We start from the raw sequence: 9535 nt of genomic DNA on the forward strand, positions 1-9535 counted from the left end.
AGAATCTCTTTCGGACATATGCCTTGTATATGTATCACTGGGTCAAAGGATGGACACAATTTTATGGCTCTTTGGGCATGGTTCCATAGTGCTTTCCAGAATGGTTTAATCAATTCACAGCTCCACCAATAGTGTATTTGCAACTTAGAGTCTTAGAGAGTTGAGGGCACTGGAGGTCACATTGTCCAGGGTCCCAAAACCAGAATGGATCAGAGGTAGGACATGAACCTATGTGTTCCTGGTTCCAAGGTCAGATTGATTTTGTTATCCATTACTCACAACAACAGTAACAATATGCAACAATAACTTACATTTGTACCATTTTAAGGTTTTTAGAACAGGCACACCTCGGACATATTAGGGATTTGGTTTTAGACCACCATGACAAAGTGACTAACACAAAGTTTTTGGTTTCTTGGTGCATATAAAAGTAACATTTATACTATACTGTAGTCTATTAAATGTACAATAGTATTGTGTCTTAAAAAGGTACATTCCTTAATTAAAAATACATTATTGCTAAAAAATATGCTAACCATCATCTGAACCTTCAGAGAATCACAATCTTTTTTGCTGGAGAAGGCTTTTGCCTCCATGTTAATGTCTACTGACTGATAGGGGTGGTAATTGCTAAAGGTTGGAGTATCTGCCAGAATTTCTTTTAAAATGACAATAATGAAGTTTGCCACATTAATTAACTCTTCCTTTCTCTTGAATATTTAGAGGCCTTTGAAGAGTTATTAATTGGCCTAATTTCAATACTGTTTTGTCTCAGAGAATAGGGAAGCTGGAGGAGAGGGAGAACGATGAGGAATTACAGCTCACCAGAGAAAACACACAATCCTTACCGATAAGTCTGCCATCTTATACTGGTGTAGTATGAGGTGACCCAAAACAATGACAATAGCAGTATCAAAGATCATTGATCACAACGCCCCATAACATATAATAATAATGAAAAAGTTTAAAATATTTCAAGAATTATCACAATGTGGCACAGTGACATAATGTAAGCTCGTGCTGTTGGGAAAAAGTTGCTAATACACTTGCTTGAAACAGTTGTCATAAACCTTCAGTTTATAAAAAAAATGCAATATCTGCAAAGCACAATAAAAGGAGTTATGTCTATATCTCACTTAATCTGCTTAATCCTTCATGAGATAAGAATTATTGTTATTATAATCCCCACTTTACAGATGAAGAAACTAAGCCTCAGAGAGTTTAATTGATTTGCCCATAATTGCATAGCTAAGCATCAGAGAGGGGATTTGAACCTAGATCTTCCAGACTCCAAGACTAGTAATCCTTCTACTATACAGAAATTGCTAGGCTCTGATGAAGAGAAGTTCATTATCATGAATGAAGGGTTACCTCTGAGCTAGTTTTCTATGATGCCAAAACATTAGATTGAATCAATCAACTCAAAACAACATAAAAACTTAGACACTTTTGTCTGATATACTGTTAGATCAAAGGTGCCAGACATAATGTCAACATGCTGCTGAGTCATATTACAATGTAACTGGGAAATGTTTAACAAAATAAATAAAGATACAATATAATATAGATGTCTATTTTTTCTAAGTAAATATGCAGCCTCCAGGGAGCCTTACTTTCTGTGTTAGTAACAACTCTAAGACAGAAGGGCAAAGAGTAGGCAAATGGGGTTGTGACATGCCCAGGATCACACAGCTAGAAAGTGTGTGAGACCAGATTTGAACCCGAGTCCTCCAACTCCAGTCTTGGGATGTCCCTATTTCTTTTTAAGTTTGATACCACTGAGATAGATCAAAAAAGACCTATTTCTAAAATTTGGATTTATATTTTAGCTAGCTACTGGAGGAAAGTTAGTAAACCTAGTTTCCATGATAACAAAAAGGTATACTGTGTACAATCCCAGCAGCATACCCAGTTGTAGTTGATTTACAGTGAAGCTTCACCTTGTGACCCTGACTTTCTCAAGGTTCTACCTTTGTCTCCCTAAACCTCAGGGTTTTCATTGTCTACACACAGAAGAACCACCTTTGAAAACAACCAGTTGTTAGCCAGCTGTTTAAGTGAACTCAACCTCCTGGCACAGGAAATGCACAGGTAGATGCTTAATAACTATTATTTCATGGCTACATTGATTTTTTTTTCTTTATGAGAATTGCATTGTTGCAGGTTATGTGGTAAGAGAGGGTTTTGTGCCCCAGTTCCATTTAGCCAAGTGGACAAAATCATTCTGGGTGGTACCCTGCAATACTAAATTGTAAAGGACCTCAGGCCATGATGTACTTTGATCCTTTCGGGGGCCTTCATTTTCTTTGGAGAGTCATTGCACCTCATCCCCATACCAAAATAATAAGAGGGTCAGAGTAGTGCACCCAAACCATTACAAGTGACAGACTATGTGAGGAATTGCAATTGGGTTCCTTCTCTTTTACGACAATGATGGTAACGAGAACTGAAAATGGCAGAATACAAATCCATTCTTGTGACAAAGATTGTAATAAAAAAAATTGGAAATTGTACAGAAGTTGTTATTCTTAGCAGAGGCTTCATATTGTAATCTTGTGTTTTGTTGAATAACCAGCCCACTTTGTGTGAAACTCTTGGGGTTGGCATTTGATAAAAATTGTCAGCAGCAAAGAAAACAATCATTTTCATTCAGCATTAAGGTTATAAAGTTACATTATACATACAAAGCCAGAAGGCAACAAAGATAAATTTCCTCTAAAAATTTACTCCTTCCTTTTGTAAATACTTCAAATTTAGGAATACATTAGACTCTAGATGCTGATTAATATATTTTAACTCTTATGGGTTAGATAATACTATTGGGAGAATATCTATTATTTACTTTTTGCTTCTTTATTTAAATCTATCATCTTAACACATTATTAACAAATGCTTTCCATCTTATTTTCTTAGGGTTTATTTTTTGAAAAGGAAAGAAGGAAGGAAAAATAAGGGAAAATTATAAAACTGGGAAATAGAAAAAAATTCCAAATTATAGAAAACAGAAAGGCCAGACAACAGTATAAAGTAAATAGTAGTTGCAGATTATATGTTTATAACACTGTCAACATTGTTTGTAGTAACTAATTTTCTTAATGTGCATAATGTGCCTGAAAATAGAATCTCTTTTTCAGTCTCATGGTTAGGTTTATTCTATTCAAGTGTATTTTTCTCCAAGATTACCCAAACACTTTTCCTATACTAGAATTAGAAAACAAATCTTCCCTCTTACATAACTGAATGGGTGTAGGGGTAGGGGGATAAGGAGCAACATAGAGTGAGTGGAGAGAGAAAAGGGCCAGAAAGAAAATAATCTCAAAACCTATATGAAAGAAAAAGTGACTCACACATCTCCTCTGAAAGAAAATGATGATTTGGGCCTTTCCTTACAAGGCTCTGAAATAAGATCAACATATTTTTCCCTCAGCCTTCTAACAAAGCTCCTTGGGGCTGAGACCAAGGCACAAGTGAAAATTAATAAGAATTTTTTGAGCAATTAGACCAGCGAAAATGTATGTGGTACCATCTTTAGGTCAGGAAGAGACTATAGCAAGCCAGAGAATTCGCTAAGCTGGTAGGGAGGGGAGAAACAATAACCTGACTGTGGTTCCATCACAAAGCTCTTAAACCCAAAAACCTCTTAGTCCATCCATTTCCCATTGATTTTGCTTTGACATATAACATGCCCCTTGGTACTACAATAAAAGAAGCCATGAAATATCAATGGTTAATTCCAGATGATGCATATACAAGGCCTGAGCAATGGAGATTGAAGATAAAATCTTTCTTGGGATGACGTTCATCGACAGCCAGACAACAATGTGACATGGGTTGTCTCACCAAGGTGATTATTTAAGGAACTGATTTTGAGCCAACTTGGAGCTTCTAATGAATGGGAGTTATTGTAAAGTGGAGATCTAGAAGCTGATCTAACTTCACTGCATGTTTCATTACAAAGCTCTCCAAGTATGATGAGAGATCATTTGAATGTTTGTAGGAGAGCCCCATTTCAATTAGGTGTCATCTAATTTAATTCAAAACAAGAGGAAAGTATCTATTGGATTGCAAGGCTTCTGCAGAGATTGCCAATTCTGGAGTACTTTCAGGATGGATCTGGTGCCAACATAGCCCAGATTAGTTTAACTGAGTATATGACACAAAATGCAGAGAAAGTGAACAAAGTTTGGAAGAGAATAAGGAATAAAAACAACCTAGAGAGACACAGGAGCAAGAGAAAAATATATCAGCATAGTTACATCTGTGTGTATGATCCCCTTTCCTGGTTTACAACAGAAGTAATATTCATCATCAAGTGAGGCAATGAATGGAGCTAGGTGAGTGATAGTGATAGTTTCTGCATGGTACAGTGGAAGAAATACCAGCTTCAGAGGAATAGGACCTGGGTTCAAATTTCTTCCTTGGTGCTATCTTTGTTATTTCACCTCCAACAGGTTATAGTTTTCACCTGAAGCTGGTAGGAGATTAGGAGTGGTATTAAGATACACCATAATTTCTGCTATTATTATGTATTCTATTTAATCTAATTAAACTGTTTCTTTAATCATCCCGAGTCAAAGATATTATAGGCTTTAAATCTTAGAATCTGAGTTCTTTAATGCAATAGAAGGAAAAATAAGAGCATTAAGGAGTTAAAGATACAAATATTTATTAAATGCCTAGGGTGTTCCAGGCCCTGCACCAAGCCCTCCACCAATATTACCTCACAACAACCCTAGGAAGTAGGTGTATATTACAGATTAGGAAACTAAGGCAAACAGAGCTTAATTGACTTATCCAGGATCACACAGCTAAAAAAGTATATGAAGCTGGATTTAAACTCAGGCTTTTTTCCTGACTCTCAGCCCAGTATTCTATCCACTGGTCAAAATAGTTGCCTTGGGTGACCCTGAGGTAATACATGTTGGCTTAGTCTATTCTTACTGCCAAATGTAAATTTTTTTCCAGTCATCTATAAAACAATCCTTGAGGACTATAGTAGGAGAAATCTTTTTGATACAGATTCTCATGACAAGGTCCAAGGTGAAGATGCTGAATAAAAAGAATTCATCTTTAAACTTGTAAAGATGTTTACGTCTTTACTGCTGTTCTCAGGGACAATTGGAACTTTTGTTTATAGCTCGACTTTATTTACATTCTTCATAATCTTTGATCTATTGTGGCATTTGGCACTATTGATCATATCTTCTTTGTAGATTTTCTTTTTCCTAAATTTCTGAGGTACTACTGCTTCTCTTTCAATTTCCATAGCTGCTGCTTTTGTCTTCTTGACTCCTCCGTTTCCTCCTAACCCTTCATAATGGGTACTCCCAATGGTTCTGTCCTCCCTCAGACTACTCATTTCTGACTTGTTTTTCTCACTCATCGCTTTCACTCTCAGTTTCATTTCTAGGTAGGTGATTCCTTGATCCACACCTCAAGCCCTGTCCTCTCTCCAAGATTCTAGCCTGGCATCTAGAACTAACTGCAAAAATGTCCACTTTGAACATATTAAAAACCATGCCTTCCTAATAAATGCACTATTCTTTTGTTTGACTTAATTATAGTAATCAATGATACTATCTTGTTTACAATGTTCAAAAACTCAGTTTGGTCTTTGACCTTTTCCTTTCTCTCATTTTACATCTGGTTACCGAGGCATGCCAATTTTATTTCCATAGAATTGCTCACATACTGTAATTCCTTCTCTATTTCTGCCACCACAATCCTAATACAGGGTTCCATTTGGGCTATCACAATAGCACTCTAACAGGTCTCTCTATTTCATTCTCTCTTCCCCCCATTTTACTCATGGCTCAAGACACAAGTATTATCCTAAATCTCTCATCATTATAGAAATGCAAATCAAAACAACTCTGAGGTATCACCTCATACCTAGTAGAATGGCTAATATGACAGTAAAGGAAAATAATAAATATTGGAAATGTGGCAAAATTAGGACACTAATGCACTGCTGGTGTAATTGTGAGTTAATCCAACCACTCTGGAAGGCAATTTGGAATTATGCGCAAAGGGCTTTAAAAGAAAATATACCCTTTGATCCAGCAATACCACTACTATATTTGTACCCCAAAGAGATAAAAAAGTTTGTATAAATATAGAGCCATGCTCTTTGTGGTGACAAAAAATTGGAAAACTAAGGGGTGTCCCTTAATTAGGGAATGGCTGAACAAATTGTGGTATATGATGGTGATGGAATACTATTGTGCTTTAAGGAATGTTGAACTACTTGATTTCTATAAAAACTGGCAAGACCTCCATGAACTGATGCAGAATGAAATGAGCAGAACCAGGAAAACATTGTACACAGTATTATGGGGCAATCAAATGTAATAGATTTTGCTACTAAATAACAATGCAATGATCAGGGACAATTCTGAGGGACTTAGGAAAAAGAATGTTACCCACATCGAGAGAAAAAAATATGTAACTAGAAACACAAAAGAACTTGTTTTTATGGATATAGGATTTGGGATTTTTGTTTTTAAAAGATTACTATAAAAATGAGTAATATGGGGGGCAGCTGGGTAGCTCAATGGATTGAGAGATGGAAGGTCCTGAGTTCAAATCTGGACTCAAATATTTCCCAGCTGTGTGAGCCTGGGCAAGTCATTTAATCCTAATTGCCTAGCCCTTACCACTCTTCTGCCTTGGAGCCAATACACAGTATTGATTCCAATATGGAAGGTAAGGGTTTAAAAAAATGAGTAATATGGAAATATAGGCAGTAAGTGATAATTTATGTATAACCCAGAGGAATTGTTTGTTGGCTCTGGGGGGGGAGGAGGGAAGAGGGGAGGGGGAGAAATGAATGATGTAACCATGAAAAAAATACTTAAATGAAAAATTTTTAAAGACTACTACTAGTGAGTTACAATATGAAACTGACCCTGAAGCAGCAAGTATATTCTCTCTTGCCTCCATCTACATTTCTTGCTTGTTCTGGCCAGCTCCAATTCTATATTCATACAGAGAAGGCCTGTTACATACCATTCAGATCATACCCCTCAATTGAGGGGGCAAGGCAGTGCACTTGCAGACAGAAACATCTTGAGCAATTGATGAATATCCATAAGTGATTGATTCCAAAGGAATTCTAACTTTTATAGCCTTGTCTGACATTCTTGAGATGGATAGATTTGTAAGATGCTTCAGCACCCTTTATCTAATTCACTATAAAAACTACACAGGTCCTAGAATCTGCAGGCCATCTGTGATTATTATCTGGATAGAACCTACCCTTAGAAAAATAGTTACATGTGCATCCTCATTTCCCCAGGTCAGATAGAGCTGGCTTCTTAGAGGTTGGTAGTGGATGTCCCAAGAGTATATATTTCGACTTCTCGAAGGTTTTGGTTTTCTGCTTTTAAACTCAACATGAATTTAACATTATCAAGGTTATAATATTTTCTTCTTGGAGCCTTATTCTGACAGAGACACAATTTATATTTATTTGTTTGAATCCTCCAAAGGAGATTGACCTTGTCACCAAATAACAAGGATGAGTGGTTCTATGGAACAGAGCATAAGCAATTACAAATGGCCAAGGGAACAGGGACTAAAAACAAGATCAATGGAAGTAGTAGAAAAAACTATCAGCAAGCCTGTGCCATATCACTTGTATATAAGAACCATTGTTTTATACTAGAGAGAGCACAGAATGATGATTCAGATAAACCTGGAACCAAAACACACCCCTACCTCTAGGACCCATGTGGTTTTTATAGTGAGTTAGACAAAGGGAGCTGAAGCATCTTACAAGCCTACCTGGCAATCTTAGTCACTTAAGCTCTCTGCTCATCTATTATAGGACTTATTATTGGATTTAACCCCATAATTTTAGGAATGAGAATACTTAAGCCCAGAGAAGCAAGAGAGTTTATTCATGGTCACCCAGGTAGAAAATAGTAATTGTGGGGATTCAAATCCCCTGCTGGCGTTCTTTCCACCATAGCATATTGCTGCATCAGGAAAACAAGCTGGGATTTCTATCCATTTGGCTTGGAAAACTTATCCCCAACTCTGAAAACTCAAGATATGCTTTCAACATTGATTTTCTTTGAAACCTGAGCTTATTCTGATTCTATGTTGGATTTCAGTGAGAAGTCCCTCAATCATCAATCAATCAATCAATCAACCAACAAGCATTGATTGAATGCCTATTATATGACAGGCACTGAACTAAGGACTGAAAAAAGAATATTAGCAAAGGAGATTGGTGGTCATATGAAGTAATGCTTTTGTGGAAGCTTGTTTGTAGGAAAATCAGTAAGTACTTGGAATGTCTAGTCAAATGCTGAGAGTTATAAAGAATAAAGCATATTCCCTATTCTCATTGTTGCTCATCCTTTCTTTTCAAAGATGACCAATGAAATCATAGAGTGATGTCTTGACTTTCTTGTGAATTATATTTAGGTGAGACACAGTTGTACAAAGCCATCAACTTCCCTCTATCTTCCAGAGTCACTGAAGTCCAGCAGCAGAACAAAAGTCAAGATTGTGATGATGGTCCAAGATGCAGTAGATGACCTTGACATCTTCAATATCTGATATCAGATTTAATACTTCTAAAAAAGCCATAGAACTGCCATATTTGACCAAATGCAAATGCAAAACAAGATCATTTTCAAAGGAAAAATATATACGTAGGACACAGGTTTGATGAATTCAATAATGTGTTATAGGAGCCAAGAAAACTAATATTGTATTTAACTGAATTAAGATAACTGTAGTATCCAGGATGAGGGAACTGGGCATACCTTTGGGTTCTCCCCAAAGTCAGAACCCTTAAGGAGTACTATGTTACTGTGGATATCATATTCTAAAAAGGACATTAATGAGGTATAGAGCATCCAGGGGAGGGTCACCAACCTGGTGAAGAGGCATGCTATCAGAATCAGCAGAAGGAACTGGGGATGGGTAATCACAAGATGTAAAGATATGAGGGGAGAGAGAACAGGGTATCTGTATTTGAGTATTTGAAGGTCTATAATATGAAACAAGGATTAGCTTTGTTCTGCTTGCCCCCAAAGGACAGAATAGGAATAATGAGTAGAAGTTGCCAAGAGGCAGATTTTTGCTTCATATAAGGAAAATAATTCTTAACAATTTGAATTGTCAGAAGTGGAATAGGCTGTCTGAGATGATTCCTCTTCATTAGAAGTCTTCAAGCAAAGCCTGATCCCCACTTGTCAGAAATGTTGTAGAAGGGATGATTAGTCATATATGACTCAGAATAAATGATCTGTGAGATCTCCTCTGACTCTGTGTGATTCTGTGTAAAAATGGAGATTTTAATATCTGACCTGCCAACTACCAATTTGTAAGGTTTAAGAGAAAGCCTTCTGTAACTGAAATGTGCTATTCAAATATAACATGTTACTTTAAAACTTTAGATGTGAGATTGGAAATAATTTTGTACAAGTGGAACAACAGACTGTCAAGTTGACTTGGAGCCAGACTAGAGAACAGGTGGAGAGGAACATGAAAGTCGTGGGCCATATCACCGCCACCCTCT

The 9535-nt window shown here is 36.7% G+C and overlaps 1 long non-coding RNA gene across 1 annotated transcript; it reads left to right on the top strand.

Moving 5' to 3' along the window:
- The first annotated feature begins 1071 nt into the window (after positions 1 to 1071).
- LOC107649530 (uncharacterized) lies at positions 1072 to 9223 on the top strand. The gene is made up of 3 exons (XR_001623322.2): positions 1072 to 2091; positions 3738 to 3844; positions 8480 to 9223. It is a non-coding gene; the product is annotated as an uncharacterized LOC107649530 (long non-coding RNA).
- The last annotated feature ends 312 nt before the right edge of the window (positions 9224 to 9535 follow it).

The sequence above is a fragment of the Monodelphis domestica genome, chromosome 7, assembly GCF_027887165.1.
Source record: "Monodelphis domestica isolate mMonDom1 chromosome 7, mMonDom1.pri, whole genome shotgun sequence".
Lineage (NCBI taxonomy): Eukaryota > Metazoa > Chordata > Mammalia > Didelphimorphia > Didelphidae > Monodelphis > Monodelphis domestica.